Consider the following 21,160-nt stretch of genomic DNA (forward strand, 5'->3'; position numbering starts at 1 on the left):
GGGCCCGCCAAAACAACAATGATGACTGCAACCAAAAAATAGCCAGGCACTGTGGCAGGCGCCTGTAGTCCCAGCTACCTGGGAGGCGGAGGCAGGAGAATTGCTTGAGCCCAGGAGTTGGAGGTTGCTGTGAGCTGTGATGTCATAGTACTCTATCCAGGGTAACAGCTTGAGGCTGTGAGGCTGTGTCTCAAAAAAAAGAAGATACAGTAACAGCAAACTTCCAGGAAAATCTGGAAAAGAAGGGCTTCCTATTATTTCCAGGATAAACTACCTGAAAGTAGGATACTACCTCGCATCACTAAATTAACATATTCATTTTCTTAGTCCCTGTTCCTGAGGGTAATGTCTCCAATCTCACACCTTTTTTCCTGATTTACACTTGCTATGCTGCCAGTGTTTCAGGGCAGTTTTGACATTGGAATAAGTAACAATAATACCATGTTCTTAGAGAAAGACTGAACTGCTCACTGGAATAAGGTTAAAGGTTATTTCATGTGAATCGTCTTGCTTTGGTGTTATAATAGTGAGTATAGCTGCCTTCCATGTGGATTTTCTTGTTTTCATATGATTTATATAAAGGGAAAGTCAATGTTGAAGAATTGGCTACTTTTAAATTGATCCCTCTGTTAGAATACTGAAAAGACTTCCGGACTTTCACTAACACTAATGGACACTTACGGAATCTTTACAGGGTTAAAGATTTCAAAACCAAAATGCAAAATACTCATTTAACATAAAGCCCTTCACATTGCTTTGTTCAGCTATCTTTCTATGCTTTTGCCCAGACCAAAAGTAACAAAGAAAGTATATGTAAACACTTTAATCATTTCAAACTTGCCATCTGCGACAATTCGCCATGCCAAAATCAGAAAGGATGGAATCACTTTTCTATTTCCTTAAGGTCACCAAGGACAGACAAGCTCAGGACATACTGTATTTGTCAGAAGCAAAAGAGATGACTTGTGAGGTGGCAGTGACAAATCTGTTCTAGGCTCAGCTCATTTTACTGAAGAATGTGTGTCCCCTTCTGACATTTATCAAAAGAAATTCAATTTTATAAAAAGAAGGATGTCAAATCATAGCACATTGCTAACACTCATTTTGTTGCTGTCAGAAGGGCAGATGGGGACAAAAAGGGAAAAAGGTGGATGGAAGAGGAGGTTATTTCAGCAAGAAACAAACAAGGTCAGGCTAATAATATACTTACAGGCTTGAACACATTTCTAATTAGATCACCTACTTTTGAGATCCATATGAGGGCCTGATTCACACTTTGGAATACCAGTTTTCATTTTCTCCAGGTATAAGGAATGACACGAAGTTGGTTTTTTGTCTTTTTTTTGTATTTTGTTTGACTGTTTGACTCCTGTTCTGCTGCATCAGGGAATAAAGCTAATGAAACCTGGTAAAACCCCACAGTACCAGATAAAATGACATGCACCCTGTGGGCATGCAATCAATATTTCTTATGGTGATGATGATTTTTCTCTGGCAGAAAAGGATGTTCTAGGTCAAAAAGGAAACCAAAATTGTGACAAGGTATTATAAAAATAGAAGTCATATTACAACCAAGAGAAGAAATTCTATCAAAGGCTAATAATGAAGTTGACAAAATACTGTAGCAAGTAATAGTGTTTTACCATACTGCATAAAAATATTGGATTAAGGTACAAATTAAATCCCTTTCTCAGTAAGCTGCTTCCTGGAGAAGACAGGAAATTTGATTAACACATCCAAAAAGACAGCAAGGGAAGATAGGTTTAGCACTAGGAGGTGAAACACCAACTGTTATGCAAATTGACTTTTCCCAAAATGTTGGATAATTTCAATCAAGGGACTGAAATATACTCTCTTTTTTCTTTCCAACATTAATGTTCTCTGGCCTTAAACTAGTCATTGGGTTTAGCAATAAGAGCCAAAGGAGGTTCTTATTAAATAAATGCTACAGGTGCTTTGTATGTTTCAATTATGATGGCCTAAGATGAACATGGAGACACTACAGAAAATGTAAACGTAGAATAGGGTTATGCTTCTTTGCAACAGGTGTCACATGTCAGAAGTTTCCTTGCCAAGGGTAGCTGAGCAGACAGCTTACCATACCTAGTGAAGGGTACAGGAGATGCTTGAGGTACAGTGTTGGAGTGTGACCCATTCTATGTCCTGTGGTCTTGGTAAGGTATCTAACTGATACAATCGAATAGTCTTATTTAGAATAGGGACTTTGAGAAGCTACTAAAATCAGGCAAAGGAAAAACACTTTGGGGCATTTTTACTACAAATATGGTGTCATGCTAAGCCCATGGGCATTAAACCAGGAAACCAGTAAAAACCATCACTATTGTACTCAATTCCAAACTTTTTGAGTTAGAAATTTTAAAATTCAAGGTCCTAAAAGTTATGCAGGATATTTAAAAAGGCATCTGTTTTCAAACATCTTTCATTGAACAAAAATAAATCAAACTCAATAGTACATAAATCAGGTCTTTCTGATCCTTCTTGGAAGATTGAGAAGAATTAATGTCATGGAGACAACCTTTTCTAAGGCAGTAAAATAGTCAGTCATCTTCCCAAGTAATACTACCAGTACAGCTTTCAAGTTTTAAAATTTACATTGGACTGGCTGCAGCATTTGCATAAATCTTTCTGAATATAGAGAATAAATTTTTAAAATAAAATAAGTTAATATACAATTTTTTAACCCTTTTAATTAGGGATAGGCAAACTTTTTCTACTAAGGGTCAGATAGTAGGCCAATACATTAACTCATGCCTCTCCCAGCACTTTGGGAGACGGAGGTGGAAGGATTGCTTGAGGACAGGAGTTCAAGACCAGCCTGGACAAAACAGAAAGACCTATCTCTACAAAAAAAAAAAAAAAAAAGAAAAGAAATTAGCTGGTGTGGTAGCACATGCTTGTTTTCCCAGCTACTCTGGAGGCTGACGCAGGTCAATTATTTGAGTCCAACAGTTTAACGCTACAATGAGCTATGACTGAGCAATTGCACTCCAGCCCAGGTAACAAAGCAAGACCCTGCCTCAATAAAAAAGAAAAGAGTCAGATAGTTAATATGTACCATTTTGCATTCCATATATTGTAATAACTTCTCAACTTTGCTGCTGTTTTAGTACATAAGCAGCCATAGACGGTATGTCCCCAAATAGGATACGTCCCCAAATAGGAGTATCTGTGCTCCAACAAAATTTTCTATAATCATAACAGGCTTCAGACTTTGGCTTTCAGGCCACAGTTTACCTACCATTGTTAGGTAGTAAGGGGCTCTGGCTCTTCTAGGAACAAAGGGGGGACACCCTGCCTTGGTGCTGCCTTGAGGAATTGTCGCACCTGGGGGAAAGAAGAATGGCCTGACAATCTGCAAAAGAATGCAGGGAATTCTCATAAGCCTATAGGTTATGCAGCTGAAGGGAATTCTCATAAGCCTATAGGTTATGCAGGGAATTCTCATAAGCCTATAGGTTATGCAGCTGAAGCACAATAGGGTCTGGAAAGTGACCTAGAATAACCTAAGGCTAATTATCATGTCAGTAGCTGACCATCAAAGAAGATGACCACTGGTGACATTTGAATGACAAAGAGGGCTCAATGTAGACAATATAAAATTAGACCCCAACTCATAACTAGAGTCTCTTCTTATGACAGGTGGGGGGTGGGGACATTTGTTGTTTATAGGAATGTATCTTGTTCTTGCTCTATAAATCTATCTTGCTTTTCCTCAATAAACTTCATCTTATGCTTACCTTGCTTTTGGTGTTAAAGGAGGACCTATGTAGGGGAGGCAAGAATGAGGGACTGGAAAATATTTCCTGGTGAGATGGAACAACAAGAGAGCCACAGCCTCACAACTTGTGCAATCAATAAGCCACAGTCCCTGGAAGGGGGAAAATGGAATCTTGCACCATAAGCTTTATAACACCATAGAAATGGGTATTGCTGAATACTAGTGACACCATGGAACTAGGTGAAGGCTCAACTGAAAATTAGGAATTCCTGTATCATGTATGTCAGAAGTAGGAACTGATGCAATATAGAATCCTTAATTTGACTGGTACAATATAGAATATTTACTTTGTATATAGAAAGAGCCAATCACAGAAATAGGTGAGGACTCAACTGAAAACTACGCATTCCTACATCATATATGATCAGGAGCAAGTATGATTGGTACAATATAGAACTTTTATTTTGCATACACAAAAACCAATCAGGAAAAGGGAACCTATGGAAAAAATATATAAGCCCCTAGACAAAGACTCCAAAGCGGCAACCCACCTGGGACACCCTCGGCTACACTGGAGGCTTTCTTCTTTCCTTTCTTTTATCTACAGGGTGGCTATAAAGATCATGTGCAATTTAAAATAGTGTGCAATTAAAAATTACACATGAACATTATGGCCACCCTGTATGATAAAATCTTTCACTTTTGCTTACTTGTGGTCCATGAATTCATTCTTTGATTCCTGAGACAAGGACTCAGCAGGAAAATTCCAGGATCAGTGTGATCATTTTTTGGCCAAAAGTACATCAAGAACCACGAACGCACTGAACAGACTGCCAACCTGCCATCCCTATTTTATATTGAGGGAATTTAGAAATATTTTATACCAAAATATGACATTTTGGCTTTCCAGACTGACTGAAGAAGCCTCAAGATCTCCTTGACATTTCCTCTCAACCACCATCACTGAGAGAGGATACCTGGAAAAAGTGAGGTCTAAGAGAACAGGTCTTCTCACGGAGACCACAAGGATACACCTGCAAGGTCCTCCCTGTGGTCACTCAGATTTTAGGAATTTGTAGAAATTTAACTTCCTGGGACCTGGAAACTAATGCTTGCTTCTGCTTCTGTAAAAACCCAAGCCCGCTTCTCCAGCTTGGTTCAAACTGATCAATGAGAAAGGTACCTCTGGGCCAGAATTTTTGACTGGAGATAAAAAGGAGAAGACTGAGCCCCTCAGGGAGCATGGCCACTTTAAACTCTGGTCTGCTGTTGTTCCCCCAGCTGGAATAAAGCCCTTTCTCTTGTAAACATTGGGACTTGTCTTCCTACAGCATCACCATTGATGGTCCCTAAAACACTGAAGTTTCATTACTGCCTAAGATCTGGACCCACCTAAGAGAAGAATTGTTCTCCCCCTTTTTAAGAGCAGGGGTGTGACCTCACTTAACTCTTCTTTCAGAAGATAATGTCGCATCTCCCAGACTTATTTAAATTCCAAAAGGAAACTATTTACCATTTACTATCACATCCATTCATCCTCCTTCGTTGCCCCTTAACAAAATTCCTTTTTTCCCACCTCCCATAACTCATTTTACTACAAAGGAATATAAGCTTCAGTATTCTCATTTTCTGGGAGTTCCCATATGTACACATTAAATAAATTTGATAACTTTCCTCTTATTTATCTGTTTTGGTATGAGTTGATTTTTCAGCTGAACTTCTGAGGGCAAAGGGAAAGTTTTGTCTTCACCCCCACAATATCATCATTTTTCCCTCTTCCTAGTTTTCATTCAATTTTCTATCAGACTCACAACCCTGTACTCAAATGCAGCAAAACTACGGCTACAGATCAAACATTGGCAAGAAAGAGTGCAAAGGGAACTTGAGAATCATTTATTCTCCATGCTAAATCATTAATGAGATATATACCAGTAAACATTGGTGTTAACAAGTCATTCCCTATCCTGCTACCTTAACCATATATATATATATATTATTATTATTTTTTTTTTTTTTAGTCAGAGTCTTGCTTTGTGAACTTTTTTTTTTTTTTGAGTCAGAGTCTTGCTTTGTGGACTTGGATAGAGTACAGTTGCATCATCATAACTCACTGCAATCTCCAACATCTGAATTCAAGCCATAGCTGGAATTTCTCTGTTAGGTCCTTGATCTCGAGATTCACAGAATGAAACCATTAGCCACAAAGATAAGCAAAAGGACAGGGTTTGTTGAAAGATAAAGGAATTGGCTTGGTGCCTGTAGCACAGTGGTTACAGCATCAGCCATATACACCGAGGCTGAAGGGTTCAAACCCAACCTGGGCCAGCTAAGCAACAATGATAACTGCAACAGAAAAACAGCCAGGCTTTGTGGCAGGCACTTTAGTCCCAGCTACTTGGGAGGCTGAGGCAAGAGAATCTCTTTAGCCCAAGAGTTTGAGGTTGCTGTAAACTGTGAAATTATGAAACTCTACAGAGGATGACATAGTGAGACTCTATCTCAAAAAAAAAGAAAAGAAAGAAAGATGAATAAATAAGGGAAATATGGGGAACAGAATCTCTGGAAACAGAGTGGGGTATCCAAGTGGACAGCTCATGTGGTGCCTTGTATCCTATGGTACAGGGGGATTTGGGGAATGTATGTCCAGAATATGTCGCAATTAGCCAGGGGCCTCCAGGCAGAAAATAATCCTAAAATTACCTAGAAACGCAGTCCTTAAAGTCCTTGCCACAGGTGAGGCAGTAGGGTGTGTGCTCCCTAGTCCAGGAGAAGCTGCCCAGATGACATCCAATCAGGCTGCTTTTACATGACCTGGCTGCATCCCAGAGAACGTAGCCTGGAAGGGGTCTGTTTGTGTCTAGAGATGGTGTCTGAAGACTGATTTCTGAGCTTACCTAGGCCTAGAAAATGGGGGTCTCTGTCCACCTGATCAGGGGAACCCTATATCAAAGAGATTGTCCTGCTTCAGCCTCCCAAGTAGCTGGAGCTGCAGGTGTGCTAATTTTTCTTTTTAGTAGAGCTGGACTCTTGGTCTTGTTCAGGGGGGTCAACCATTTTCTAGGGGGCAGAGTATAGCTCCTTAAAATGCTTCATCAGCAATAGAAAGCCTTGGCTCTCCAGCTTGCACAATAGGCTCCTCCATGCCTGACACTGTTTTCTGCCCCATCCTCTCTTGCCATCCTCTCCTTCTCACATTATGCTTCAGCTATTACACATGGAAGGACTTGTAATTTCCAAAATGATACCTGTTGCCTTGTCTTTCCACCTGTTTTCTTGTTACTCAGTTTGCCCGAAACACTCTGCTGTACACATCTTTGGCCTTGCTAACATGTGGAAGGCTGAGCTTAGGTGTCTTAGGTGACCTTTTTTTTTTTCTTTGTAGAGACAGAGTTTCACTTTATCACCCTCAGTAGAGTGCCGTGGCATCACACAGCTCACAGCAACCTCCAACTTCTGGGCTCAGGCGATTCTCTTGCCTCAGCCTCCCAAGTAGCTGGAACTACAGGCGCCCACCATAACGCCTGGCTATTTTTTTGTTGCAGTTTGGCCGGGGCCGGGTTTGAACCCACTGCCCTCGGTATACGGGGCCAGCGCCCTACCCACTGAGCTACAGGCACTGCCTTTTTTTTTGTGAAACAGGGTCTTACTTTGTCTCCCTAGGTAGAGCACTGTGAAGTCATAGCTCACAGCAAACTCAAACTCTTGGGCTCAAGTGATCCTCTTGCCTTAGCCTCCCAAGTAGGTAGGACTACAGGCACCCGCCACAACACGCAGCTATTTTTATTTTTTTTTGTTTTTTTACTTCATTTTTTTTATATATTTATTTATTTTTATTAAACCATAGCTGTGTACATTAGTATGATCGTGGGGCACCATACACTTGGTTCATAGATCGTTTGACACATTTTCATCACATTAGTTAACATAGCTTTGTAGCATTTTCTTAGTTATTTTGCTAAGACCTTTACATTCCACATTTACTAGGATTCATATATACCCTTGTAAGATACATCATCTTTAATCATCAGAGAAATGCAAGTCATGGAAAAAGCTATTTTTAGAGACAGGGTCTCACTCTTGCTCAGACTGGTCTCGAACTCCCGAGCTCAAGCAAACCACCCACCTCAGCCTCCCAGAGTGCTGGGATTACAGGCGTGAGGCACCATGCCCACCCCCGTTAGGTGACTTTGAGTCTCCAACTATGCCCCTAAGAAACTCTCTGTATACTTGTATTGTGATATTATCATCACTATCTATAGATGATTATTGTTATAGGTAAATTGAAATTCTTGAAAGCTGAAACTATTTTTGTAAAGCATGGTACCTGGAACATTGAGCATAATTGATAATAATTATTAAATGACTCAATTATTTAATCAATTTAATAAGCTTCTGGCCTCTCCACTTCAACCTATAATTTCATTTGTTCCCAGCTGTGGGCAATTCATGTTCTTTTGCATGTTGTCTATAAATGATACCCAAACAACTAGTAAATTTGGTTTTAAAATCAGTTAAACTGGCAATTCATTATCAAACCATGGGCAAGGAAACATACCTTTATCTCTATCCTTTATAGTTCTTAGCTGAGCCTCCCTGTTAAAAAAAGATTAACAAGAGAAAAACAGACTAAAGTTTAATAATATGTATACCTCCTGTACAGATACTGGCAGATACTGAGGGAAATCTTCATTGGTAAATCTTAAGATGAGATCTCAAAGTGGTTTCAACTGCAGGCTTTTAGTACCATTCTTTTTTGAAACAAAAAGAGCAGGGACTGGGGAAAGGCTGGTAAGGGGAGATGGTCAGGAAAAGTAAAGTAAGCAAGAACAAGGTGTTCTGTGTAGGTTTAAGTCAACGCTTTTTTCATTGATTGAGTCTCTTGTGCTTTCGCCATCCTACTCTTCCTGGTACCGAGAGAAAGCTAACCTTACAAATAGAGATTTCCTTTATAGACAAAAACTTCTCTCACAGAAGGGTAACTTCCATTCTTGATTTCAGAGCTTCTCCTCTGGCTGCTGTTTCCCCAAATAATAAGCTCAATACAATCCTTTTGCCAAAGAGGCTTATTTGGTGTAGCATATTATGATCGCCTACAGTCATGTTTTTAGATGACATGTCCTGAACCTCACTAATATAAAGAGCAAAAGGTTTTTAACTCAATTAAAAATGTTTTTTTCTGATGAAAATTAGACATGTAGCTTTACATTGTTATTATTTTGTTTCTTTTTTTTTTTTTTTTTTGTAGAGACAGAGTCTCACTGTACCACCCTCAGTAGAGTGCCGTGGCATCACACGGCTCACAGCAACCTCTAACTCTTGGGCTTACGCGATTCTCTTGCCTCAGCCTCCCAAGCAGCTGGGACCACAGGCGCCCGCCACAATGCCCGGCTATTTATTTGTTGCAGTTTGGCCAGGGCTGGGTTTGAACCCGCCATCCTCAGCATATGGGGCCGGCGCCCTGCTCACTGAGCCACAGGCGCCACCCTATTATTTTGTTTCTTAAGAGACAATCTTAGGCCCGAATGCTGTATTATTCATCAGTATTAATAAATTCTCTTTTGTATTTACCCTGGAAATAGGAATCTATTCTCAACTTGTCATTTAACAGACAGGTTTTATTTAAAAAGCAATTAAACATCGATGATGTAACAGATGTAAAGGTTGGGGAAAGGGTAATGGAGTGTTTTACAAGTTGTTTCTCTGAAACCTCCACCCTTTTGGGGAATTAAAACTTGCATTCTTGGGCGGCGCCTGTGGCTCAGCCGGTAGGGCGCCGGTCCCATATGCCGGAGGTGGTGGGTTCAAACCCAGCCCCGGCCAAATTAAAAAAAAAAAAAAAAAAAAAACTTGCATTCCATCCCAAGGCCAGTGATCGAAGGGGCAGAAAAATGTCCTTTGCTATATGTTCTTTATTATCTTACAACAGAATTGTCCAGACAAGGACAAAGGCCACAAGGTTGTAGTCACCAGAGATAATGTCACAATGACCAACAACACCGATTATAGTTAAGCAACTATAGCTGAAAGCTACAACGTGTGACACTGGTCAATCAGTCCTGAGCTGCATTGCAAAAACCCCCTTTAAAAAACAAACAGGAAAAAAAACCCTTTTAAAAAGTCCTATATTTCCGTTTAAAAGGGGGAGATATTCGAGATATTTGTCCACTACCATCTTCATTTGCCACCAAATTAATAAAGTTCTCTTTTTTCCTTAAACCAGACATCCTTGCTCTTTGTTCTCATTGATTTTGCCTTGGGGAAAAGTACTGGACTTTTGGTAACAATGGGGTCTACGAGAGACATGAACAGATGCCATATAAAGAAGTCCAAAATAACAGACTATAGAAAAAATAAATTTGTGCATCAGTTCACAACTGTGCATTATCCACAGACCATATACCCTTCTGGGTTATTAGATTCTAACCTTTCATAGTCATTGAACTATTTTATGACTCCTTGGAAGTTGATAGTGACAATGACTCACTCATCCATTGGGCTCCTCTTGATCTTTTTGACTAGGTCTCCCATAGGCTCTGTTCTTGGCTTATATAGTTTAGTTTTAGCAAGAACCCTGTTGAGTCAAAAATTGGTATCTGATCACCCTTGATAGTTGATCAAATTCATCTTCCCTCACCCTCTTTATCTTATCACCTTGGCCAACCTTCAGAAAGAATCGGGTTAAGTCTGTAACCAAGTCCAAGCTAATACCACATGTATAACAGCCTGTAAGTTTAGAGCCCAGATGTTGAAGAAAGGAAAGTGATTTTTATTTGGGAATCCAGCAAACTGACATGGTGGTTCTAGTGTTCCAAGAAACCATCTTAGATTAGTATGAACTTTAGTCTCCTTTTCACATCAAGAGAAGGCAGAAGAAAAGAGAGATTACAAGAGGTGACTAATGACCACAGACATCTGGGCATCAGAGAGTGTTCAAGGAGTTTGTAAAAAATTCTTCATTCTTTACCAGTTAACTTTGGATGACATGACAGGTCAGTTAATGATGCTTCTATAAATCTTTCTTAAATCTTTACCATAGCATTGTGTGCATGCTGTCCTTACCTCCCTAGGAGTTAGTTTTGGGAAAGGGATGATTCTTTTTTTTTTTTTTTTAGAGACAGAGTCTCAGTTTGTCACCCTTGGTAGAGTACCGTGGTGTCACAACTCACAGCAACCTCCAGTTCTTGGGCTTAGGTAATTCTCTTGCCTTAGCCTCCCAAGTACCTGGTTCTATAGGCACCCGTCACAATGCCCAGCTATTTCTTTGCTGCAGTTTGGCTGGGACCAGGTTTGAACCTGCCACCCTTGCTATATGGGGCCAGCGCCCTACTCACTGAGCCACAGGTGCTGCTCTGGATTCTTTTTGAGTTGAACTACAAACTAAATTCTTCCTATAATTAGCTGCCCTATGTGCAGAGCTAAGAAGAAGTGTTGAACATAAAGGATGCTACCACAGGAGCTCAGATCCAAAACAGAGCTATTTCAGAAGCCAACTCAGAAATGTTTTAAGAATAATCTCCCTATTCTTTTTCTTTCTTTCTTTTTTTCTTTTGAAATAGAGTCTCACTATATCTCAGTAGAGTGTTGTGGCATCACAGCTCACAGCAACCTCAAACTCTTGGGCTTAAGTAATTCTTTTGCCCCAGCCTCCCAAGTAGCTGGGACTACAGGCACCCACCACAAAGCCTGGCTATTTTTTGTTGCAGTTGTCATTGGTATTTAGCTGGCCTGGGCTGGGTTTGAACCTGCTAGCTGCGGTGTATGTGGCTGGCACCATAACCCACTGTGCTACGGGTGCTGAACCAATCTCCCTATTCTTGATGTTTCCTCTTAGTAATTTTCCATCTAATGACCTCCACCTTTTCCTTGGCCATAAATCTCCACTTTTCCTTGTTGTATTCAAAATGGAGTTCAGTTCCATTCTGAGATCTCTTTTCTCCCATTGTAATAAATTCTGAATAAGATTTGCCTTCACCATTTTAACTTCTGACTCTGTTTTTCTTTGACAATAGACATACATTTTCTATCTTATCTGGCAGAGTTCAATTGACTTTCCATCCCTGGGGGGTTGGGGGTGGGGTGCACTACTTTTTCTCCATTTGTAATTCCACTCCTTTATTCCATAGAAATGTGTGGCTTTTGTCCTATTTCTTTAAATGATTTATAATGTCTGACTGATTCTCTCATCCAATGAGTAAAACAAAGTCTTTAACTCATGTTCATTTTTAGACCCATATGAGAGTCACAATTCTACCTTTTCTGGAAAATTATCTTTTAACAATTTTAGAGGTTCCATGGAGATTCCCATTGGGTTTACCTACCAGAGCCAGGCGACCTTCACAGGCAGAGAAATGTACTTCATGAGTATTTTAAGCCCAATTGTTCTTGTCTTGATTTACAGAGGTGAATCCAAGGTGACCACAGAACTTGGCTCACTCTCTGTTTTTCTCATTTCAGTTTTACTTTGTATAAACTTTATATGTTTTGGTTTGGGTTTATGTGCACTGAATAAGTTATTCTCCATTGCTGGCAGTAATGATTGGGAATTAGGTTTTATGACTTGATTATTTGATGATATCTGTGAATGGATTACTGGTTTATGGAAATCTCTGCTAGATAAGAGATGGTAAAGAGAATAATAAAGAATCTGGTGTCTAAGTCTTTTCTGGTTTATCTATTTTCTATTTTGAGCTATTGCTGAAGCCAACTCAGAAATGTTTTAAGAATTCAAGCTTACATAATTTGGGTATATCTTTGGCAAATGAGACAAGTTTAATATTAATAGTTAAATAAAAAATTGCTAGATGAGAAGCAAGCTGGCTGTCTACAGACATTGGGTACCAGATTTTCTCAGAAAAAGTTTCAGTTGAAAAAAAAGACCTACCTCAGATGTAACTCTGAGATGAAAGTGCCAGAACCTACTGAAGATTCCACAGGAAGAAGTTTGGAGCAGAATATGATGGTGAAATCAATATTCATATAATATTTCTAATGAAATCAATATTCACTAGAAAATTTCTAGTGAAATCAGCACCTAAGAGGCCTGGAGCCTAGTGGAAAGGCAAAAAGCCTGACAAGTGTTTCAGTGGTCCAGGCTGCTGGGTGGGCACAGTGGCTGAGCCATCCACAGTGGAGCCATGTGAGGGTCCAAACCCAAGCCTTAGCTCTGAGCAGTACCCTGCCACTGCTTTATGCTGCCAGTCCCTGGACAACCGTTGCCAAAGGGAAAAAAACTGATGCCAAGCAAGTCGTAAGTGTGGTTCTCCGCAGAGGAAAAGCCTCCCTTATGGGCACTGGGGAGCAGTAGGTATGGTGGTCTGGCTGCTGCTGCCGAAAAAGTTTACCCTGAAGCCACCATCAGTAGACTCAGGAGGGAAAAAAGATGGAAAACTAGAAGCAGTCCATGAGGCTGTAGCTCTCAAGGAAAAAAAGAATAAACCGCAAGCAGGAGCCTACCTATGGACAGCTCTCTGAAGGACCATTGCAAAATCACAGAGAAGTCACACGAGATACTCAGCAGAGAAAAAAGGAAACGGGTAATACATTTGACATGTGATGAGGCCCAGGAGGAGAGAGCTATAAAAAAGGATCTGGAAGACCATTATCCTAAATGAAGTATTTTAAGAATGAAAAAACAAGCATCACGTGTACTCTTTAATAAATTGGAACTAACCAATGGGCACACAAATGCATAGAGATTATTGTAAATCCAAGCAAAGGGAGAAGATGGGGGGGTACAAATAAAAAGATACCTAATAGGTACAATGAACAGTATTCAGGGGATGGGTGTTTATAGCCTGGATTCAAGCCATGATCAAAAACATTTGTACCTCCTTAATATTTTGAAATAAAATCTAAAAATGAAAAAAACACAATTATGTCTTCTTTATCAGAGCATATGAATGATGTAAGTGTAGATATTTAGGATACTTGGATATGTTCTTCCTAATCTTAAGAAGTTTAACTGAATAAGCTTGTCTTACTTTTACTATATGTTGAAGATTAAAAAATGTAAGCTTGTGTTTACCAAGATTAAATCGTTATCCTGATAAACTTTATTCTAATAGTAACTATGGTTTTCTTATGGCAGATTGAAGACAATTTTCAAGATGTATAGGTAATTTAAAAACCTGGACTAAGTTGAGTTAACTAATGGACAATCTTAGATAAACTGTTAGATAGTATCTCCAGATAGCAAGATAAAATACCGAAAGGCTCATTGTTGTGAATAATTTTGAGTTTATATCCTTCTGCTTCTCATTTTTATCGGGCTCTCTTTGCCACTTTAAGAAGTGTATAGAAATGATGTGTGTAACTGAGAAAAGCTGTGTTGTGTATTTGTAAGTTCTGCTTGGCTGCTGCAAAATGCTGTTGTGACAGTACAAAATTATCCATTCCCCGGTTCTCTCTGTGAAACAGAAGTGTTACTTTCACTGAACGTTATGATAAGTGTCTTAGACTATATTTAGGAACCAAAGTTTCAGAGAAATACAGCTGTGCATTTCCATTTTTTGAGGAAAAGAGTTGTTTTATCCTAAAAGAGTAAAATATTTTTTGTCTGTAAATCATTTTGTGCTCTTCAAGTTTATTGTGAAACCCCCCCCAACACACACACCAAATAAAACTGCCATTGAGACTTCCCAGAGGACCACCTGTAAAGTTACAGAGATTTGTTCTTTCATTTTATGAAAAGAGAGGTTCTAGAAATGATTAGGTGTATTTGAAATTGTGGGGCTCAGGAAACAATACCTAGATTTTACCTGCTTGGCCTCAGAACCAAGGTCTTGGGCCTTCCCTATCACCAAACAGAGAAGATTTGACTCACAGAGAGAAGGACTACAGGAACTTTGTCAGAGGCTATTGTCTATCCTTTTAGCTCATTCATCTCCCCTAAAATAATTTACCTCTCCTCTAAAATTGTCTACATCCTCCATTTCCCTATCACCTTTAAAGAGGGTATGTATGCTTCCCAGCACCTGCCCTTTTTTTAGTTTCATACTTTGTGTGACTGCCTTGTGCTTGCATGTTAGTAAGTTTGCATCCCTTTTCTCCTGTTGATCTGTCTATAGTCAGTTCATTTTATAAACTCAAATTTTCAATCTTTCATGGAGTGGAAGAAAAGTTCTTTTCACCCCTTATCCATCTAATAAGGTTTCAGAGATGCAAGGCAATAGCACTCCTTCTGGAAGAACTTCCTTTAGTGAGGGAAAGGAACATCAAAGAATTCCTCTCCCATGTCTTGGGAGAGGCAGAAAGCCAAAGGAAGGAGAGTGGGAAAAGGTCAAAGAGACCTTGGTTCTGAGGCTACTTTAGTTCAAAGTACTCAGTAGCTCAAAGCTGGGTATTGTTTTCTGAATCCTCACAATTTCAAATATATCTAATTATTTCTATAACCTCTCTTTTTAGCCTAACCCAAATATCACAAAGATTTATGCCCTACATTTTGTTCTAAAGTTTTTATTATTTTAGCTTTTACATATAGATCTTTGATCCATTTTGATTAATTTCTGTGTATATGAGAAAGAGGTCCAAATCTATTATTTTGCATGTGTATATCTAATTGTCATATTTGAGAATGATGCTTATTTTCTCAATATGACCATGAACTTTTAAGAAACTCAGAATTTAGATTTCATAAAACCAATGCTTGCAAAGTCCTGCTGGGTAAAGTGGTCTGGTACTAGGCTTATAAGGTTCTCAGCCTTTAAGACCAGTATGGAAGGCCATTTCCTGATAGGTCTAAGAATCTAAGAATCTTAGCATATTTGGGGGACCTAGAAAAGGAAGGAATTTGCCCAAATCTGTGGGAACTGAAAGTGAAATGTGTAATGCGTTCTTACCTTCGTTTCCTAGCCTCAGGAAAGCACATAATAAAGAGGTGATTTTTTTTTCTTTTATTTTTAGAGACAGGGTCTTTGTTGTCCAGGCTGAAGTGCAGTGGCACAATCATACGTCACTGCAACCTCTAGCTCCTGGCTTCAAGTGATCTTCCTGCCTCAGCCTCCAGAAGTACTGAAATTATAAGTATGAGCCATTGCCCTCTGCCAACAAGAGGCTTTTAAAAGCCCATTCTGAGATCTACAGTTTTAATGTAACCCGCATTAAAATATCAACATCATACTTTGAAAAACTGGAAAAAATAGTACTTCATTTTGTACGGAACCAGAAAAAACCCTATATAGCTGAGGAAATTCTTTGTAATAAAAAACAAAGTCAGAAGCACCACTCTACTAGACTTTAGGTTATATTACAAGTCCACAATAATCAAAACAGCGTGGTATTGCCACAAAAATAGAGACACAGACATACGGAACAGAATAGAAAACCCAAGAGATGAAACCACTCTCTACTTGCCATCTGATCTTTGATTAAACCAAACAGAAGCATACACTTTTGAAAAGAATCCCTAAATAGTGACTGAAAGAACTGGATAACCACATGTAAAAGACTGAAACTGGGCCCACATCTCTGACTACTTAAAAAAATTGACTCAAGATAGATAAAGGACTTAAATCTAAGGCATGAACAATAAAAATCCTAGAAGAAAGCACGGGAAAAACTCTTGATGATGTTCGCCTGGGGAAAGGTTTTATGAAGAAGACTTCATCGGCCACTGCATTAACAATAAAAATAAACAAATAAGACTTAAGCTGAAAAGCTTCTTTACAGCTAAGGACACAACAAGTAAAGCAAAAAGACAATCTTCAGAATGGGAAAAGACATTTGCATGTTATGAATCTGACAAAGGGTTGATAGCTAGAATCTACAGAGAACTCAAATTAATTAACAAAAAAAGAACAAACAATCCCATCTATTACTGGGCAAGATACGTGAACAGAACCTTCTCTAAGGAAGACAGATGAATAGCCAACAAATATAAGAAAAAATGCTCATTGTCCCTAATCAGAAAAATGGAAATCAAAACCACCATGCAGTATCACCTAATCCCAGTGAGTAGAGCCCACACCACAAAGTTTCAAAGCTACAGATGCTGGCATGGATGTGGGGAGAAGGGAACACTTTTATACTACTGTTGGTGGGACTGCAAACTCATTCAGTCTGTTTGGAAGGAAGTATGGATAATCCTCAAAGAACTCAAGATAGACCTTTCATTTGATCCGACAGTCCCATTACTAGGCATCTACCCAGAAGAAAAAAAAATCATTTTCCCAAAAGGACATTTGCACTAGATTATTTATCACAGCTCAATTTATAATTGCCAAGATATGGAAACAACCTAAATGACCATCAACCCATGAGTGGATTAAAAAGCTGTGGTACATGTATACCATGGAATACTATTCAGACATAAAAAAGATGGAGACTTTACATCTTTTGTATTAACCTGGATTGAGTTGAGACACATTCTTCTTAGGAAAGTATCACAAGAATGAAAAAGCAAGTATCCAATGTACTTGACCCTAATATGAAGCCAAAAGACAAACTAATACTTGGCCATACAAGAGAAAAACTGAATTCAATTCAAGTTGGACAGAGAGAGAGGAGAGAGGGGAGAAAGAAAAGGAAGGAGTGGTATTGGTATTGGTATGCTCCCACCTCCCCTACCTAATGGGCACAATTTAAGGATATGTGGCACACCTCCTAAGTACGGGACACAACTACAAAAGAGACTTTATCTAACTAATGCAAACATTGTAATCTAATAGTTTGTACCCTCATATTAACCTGAAAAAATAAAACTGGAAAAAAAATGTCCATTTGGAGTTTAGTTATAAAAACTCGCAGCAAAGCAAACTTAAGAAGGTCTATATGGTACAGTAATATTCTTGCTGCATCTTTATAAACAATTAAGCCAAATCTACTTACATTTATCTTATTTTGCAATCAAGAGTGATCTTCTAAGATTATTTTTGATCAAAATGGAGAGATTATTGTAGATAATACATTATCTACAAATAGTATATCCCTCTGTGTTACAATTCAAGCACTTTATAATCTTCAATTTTATAACTGTTTGTAAATTGATAGACACATACATTCTATATTGTCTGAGAAGAGTTTTAGTGCACTTTCCTCCCCTCTCATGGAAACCACTTTTGCTTCCATGTGCAATTCCATTCCTTTACTCTATATAAATTTGTACCTTTTGCCTTTTCCTTTGAATCAGTATAACATCTGCCTATTTTCCTCATCAAATGAGTAAAGTAAAATCTTTAATGCATTTGTGTTTTGCCTCTCTGAGAAATGATTTTCCTTTTTTTCCAAAAATTATTACTTTTTTTTTTTTTTTTTTAGATAGAGCCTCAAGCTGTTGCCCTGGGTAGTGTGCTTTGGCATCACAGCTCATAGCAACCTCCAAGTCCTGGGCTCAAGCAATTCCCCTGCCTCTGCCTCCCAAGTAGCTGGAACTATAGGTGCCCACCACAATGCCCAGCTATTTTTTTGGTTGCAGCCATCATTGTTGTTTGGCAGGCTCGGACTGGATTCGAACCCACCAGCTCAGATGTATGTGGCTGGTGCCTTAGCCACTTGAGCCACAGGTACCAAGCCTCCAAAATTATTTTTTTAATAAGACATTGAGATGTGGATGCAATTAGGTAAGAGAGAAGAGGACTCATGAAAATTCTCAGATTTTGTATATAATTCACTTGGACAATATTGTGATAATGAAACTAAGTCTCTGAGATGTTGACTTGCCCAAAGTGCCAACCAGAACATAGGGGGAGATTAGGGTGAAGAGTAAATAATAATTAATGGAAAAAGAAATTGAAATGACCCAAAGCATGTGAATAAATGCTCAATATCGTAATGGTATCAAATCTCTAAACACACACACACACACACACACACACACACATATACACACACATGCTCTAGAAACCCCAAGCTTTTCTTACCTATGAAGGTAGTAAAGACATAAAAGTGTGATACTCTTGGTGAAGACAAGGCAGAGGCAGGAATAGGCACATTTCTCTTTGTGAACAGTAAAAACTCTGGGAAGCTATTCAACAATATTTGTTGAGATTTGAATACAAGTATCCTTTAACCCATTGTTTCTACTTTTAGATGTTTAATCAGTGAAATACTTGCTGAGGTATGGGATGATATATGTTCATGGATATTTATTTCCAGTGTTATTGTAATGGAAAGCTTGGGAACTTCCTAGATTTCCACCAATAACAGACCGCTTCAGAAGTATATAAAATGATACACTGTTTGCTTGGAAAAAAAAAAAAAAATATATATATATATATATATATATATGGTGGTCTTAAAGGGATGGGACTATGGAAGTTTTTTACTGTATATTTTTTGCTTTATGTGTTTGTGTGACTTTTGCAATATAAAAATATAATAAATATATATCTACAAGAGAAACCAATTTTTCAGCTCGATGCAGGCAGTATCTTTCCTACTTTTCCCCAATGGACTGTATCATACTTTCTTTCCTGTTTTTTTTTTTTGTTGTTGTTGTTGTTTTTGACAGAACCTCTCCCTGTTGCCTAGGGTAGAGTGCCATGACATCAGCCTAGTTCACAGCAACCTCAAATTCCCGGGCTCAAGCAATTTTTCTGCCTCAGCCTCCTAAGGAGCTGGGATTACAGGCACCTACTGTGAGTCCAGTTAATGATATTTTTAGAATTATTCTTAGTAGAGATGGGGTCTAGTGTGAACTCTGGAGCTAGTCTTGAACTCTGGAGCTCTAGCAATCTCCCCACCTTGGCCCCCCAGAGTGCTAGGATTATAGCTACCATGCTTGGCCCATAATGTTAAACATTTCTTCATATACCTGGCCATCTGTATGTTTTCTTTTGAGAAATGTGTAGATCTTTTGCCCACTTTTTAATGGGATTGTTTGTGTTTTTGTTGTTGAATTTGGGTTTGAGTTCCTTTTATATTCTGGACATTAGATTCTTTCTGGATGAATAGTTTGCAAATACTTTCTCCTATAAACCAGATTGTTGTTTCTTCATTCTGTTGATTATTTCCTGTGCTATTCAGAAGCTTTTTGGTTTAATGTAGTTCCAGCTGTCTATTTTTGTTTTTGTTGCTTAGGCTGGTAGTAGCAGTGGTGGGCCAGGTGGGTGGTTGAGTCCTGCAGCATCTGAGCAGCATGTATGTTGTGGGCCTAAGTAGTAGCAGTGGTGGGACAAAGGTTGAGCTTCAAGTAGCACTGGTTGGTGTTAACTAGGCTTCCATGAGCTGGGCTTTCAACATGGCACTGTGCAGCAGCTTCCCAGGACTGGAGGGGTGTCTGAGAGGCACTGTGAGCGTCCTCCCTGTAGGAATGCTACCCACCAGGATCTCTAACCCTGCCTCCACATTGAGGATCTTCTCCAACCTCCTGATTGATCCCTGCTGCACTGTTTACCTAACCTTTCTCTTCTTCAGTGCCTCAAGTCTTTTCTGCCACTTCTTTGCTTGGATCCCTCTTTGCAATGTTCTACCCTAAGCATATGTCTGTAATCCTAGGACCCTGGGAGGCCAAGGTGGGTGGATTGCTTGAGTTCAGGAGTTCAAGAGCAGCCTGAGCAAGAGCGAGACCTGACTGTACTAAAAATAGAAAAACTAACTCAGCATTGTGGTGGGAACCTGTAGTCCCAGGTACTTGGAAGGCTGAGGCAAGAGAATCACTTGAGCCCAAGAATATGAGGTTGCTGTGAGCTATGACTCCATTGCTTTCTACCCAGGGTGACAGAGTGAGACTCTCAAAAATAGAAATAAAAGTGTGATTACTCACTATTTTGGTTCTTTGTGGCAAAGTGATGAGTCCAATGCTTCTGGTCAGCCATCTTGATATGTTTCTATTCCAATTTCTTGACTGTGGTGGGGTTTAGCTTTGACTTCTGTGACCCAGTTCTCCTCATGTTGCCCAAGAGAAAACCAGAATAGGTCATGAAGGGATGTTGAAGATTCTGTTCCTCAGGAGGTCCTTAGCAAATATTTATCCACCTAGAGTGAATTATCGGCAGGGATGCCCTTGAAGCTAGAATACTAATTGGTGGCTCCTTCCAGGGTATAATTCTTGAGAAAATATTTTTTCCCCTTCATGGTTGGTTATAACATTAATGGGTTAAATGTAACTTCTTTTCATACAGTACTGTCTGCCACTCTCTCTTTTAGATAAACTGATTTCTGAATAATTTCCCTTGTACATGCTTTTTAAAGGTATGTAATTAACTTGTAACAGGTTGTTAGGTAGCTGATGAGGTGTGAAACAGCCACTAATTTGTTTTCTTTATTTACAACTTTCCTTGCTCTTGAAGATGACAGTGTGGTGTTTTTCATTCCCTGCTTACTTCACCAGATTAAAAAGTGATTTGTGAAGCCATTTTTAATCCCTCAAATTCCATTAGAAAGGAATATCCAAGGGACTCTTAATCAAGACATAATAGGCGCTAAAATGTGATCACACACAGCATGTGAATGTTGCCTTATTTTAGCTATAATGGTAAGAGTTTG

Source organism: Nycticebus coucang, chromosome 11 (genome assembly GCF_027406575.1).
Source record: "Nycticebus coucang isolate mNycCou1 chromosome 11, mNycCou1.pri, whole genome shotgun sequence".
Lineage (NCBI taxonomy): Eukaryota > Metazoa > Chordata > Mammalia > Primates > Lorisidae > Nycticebus > Nycticebus coucang.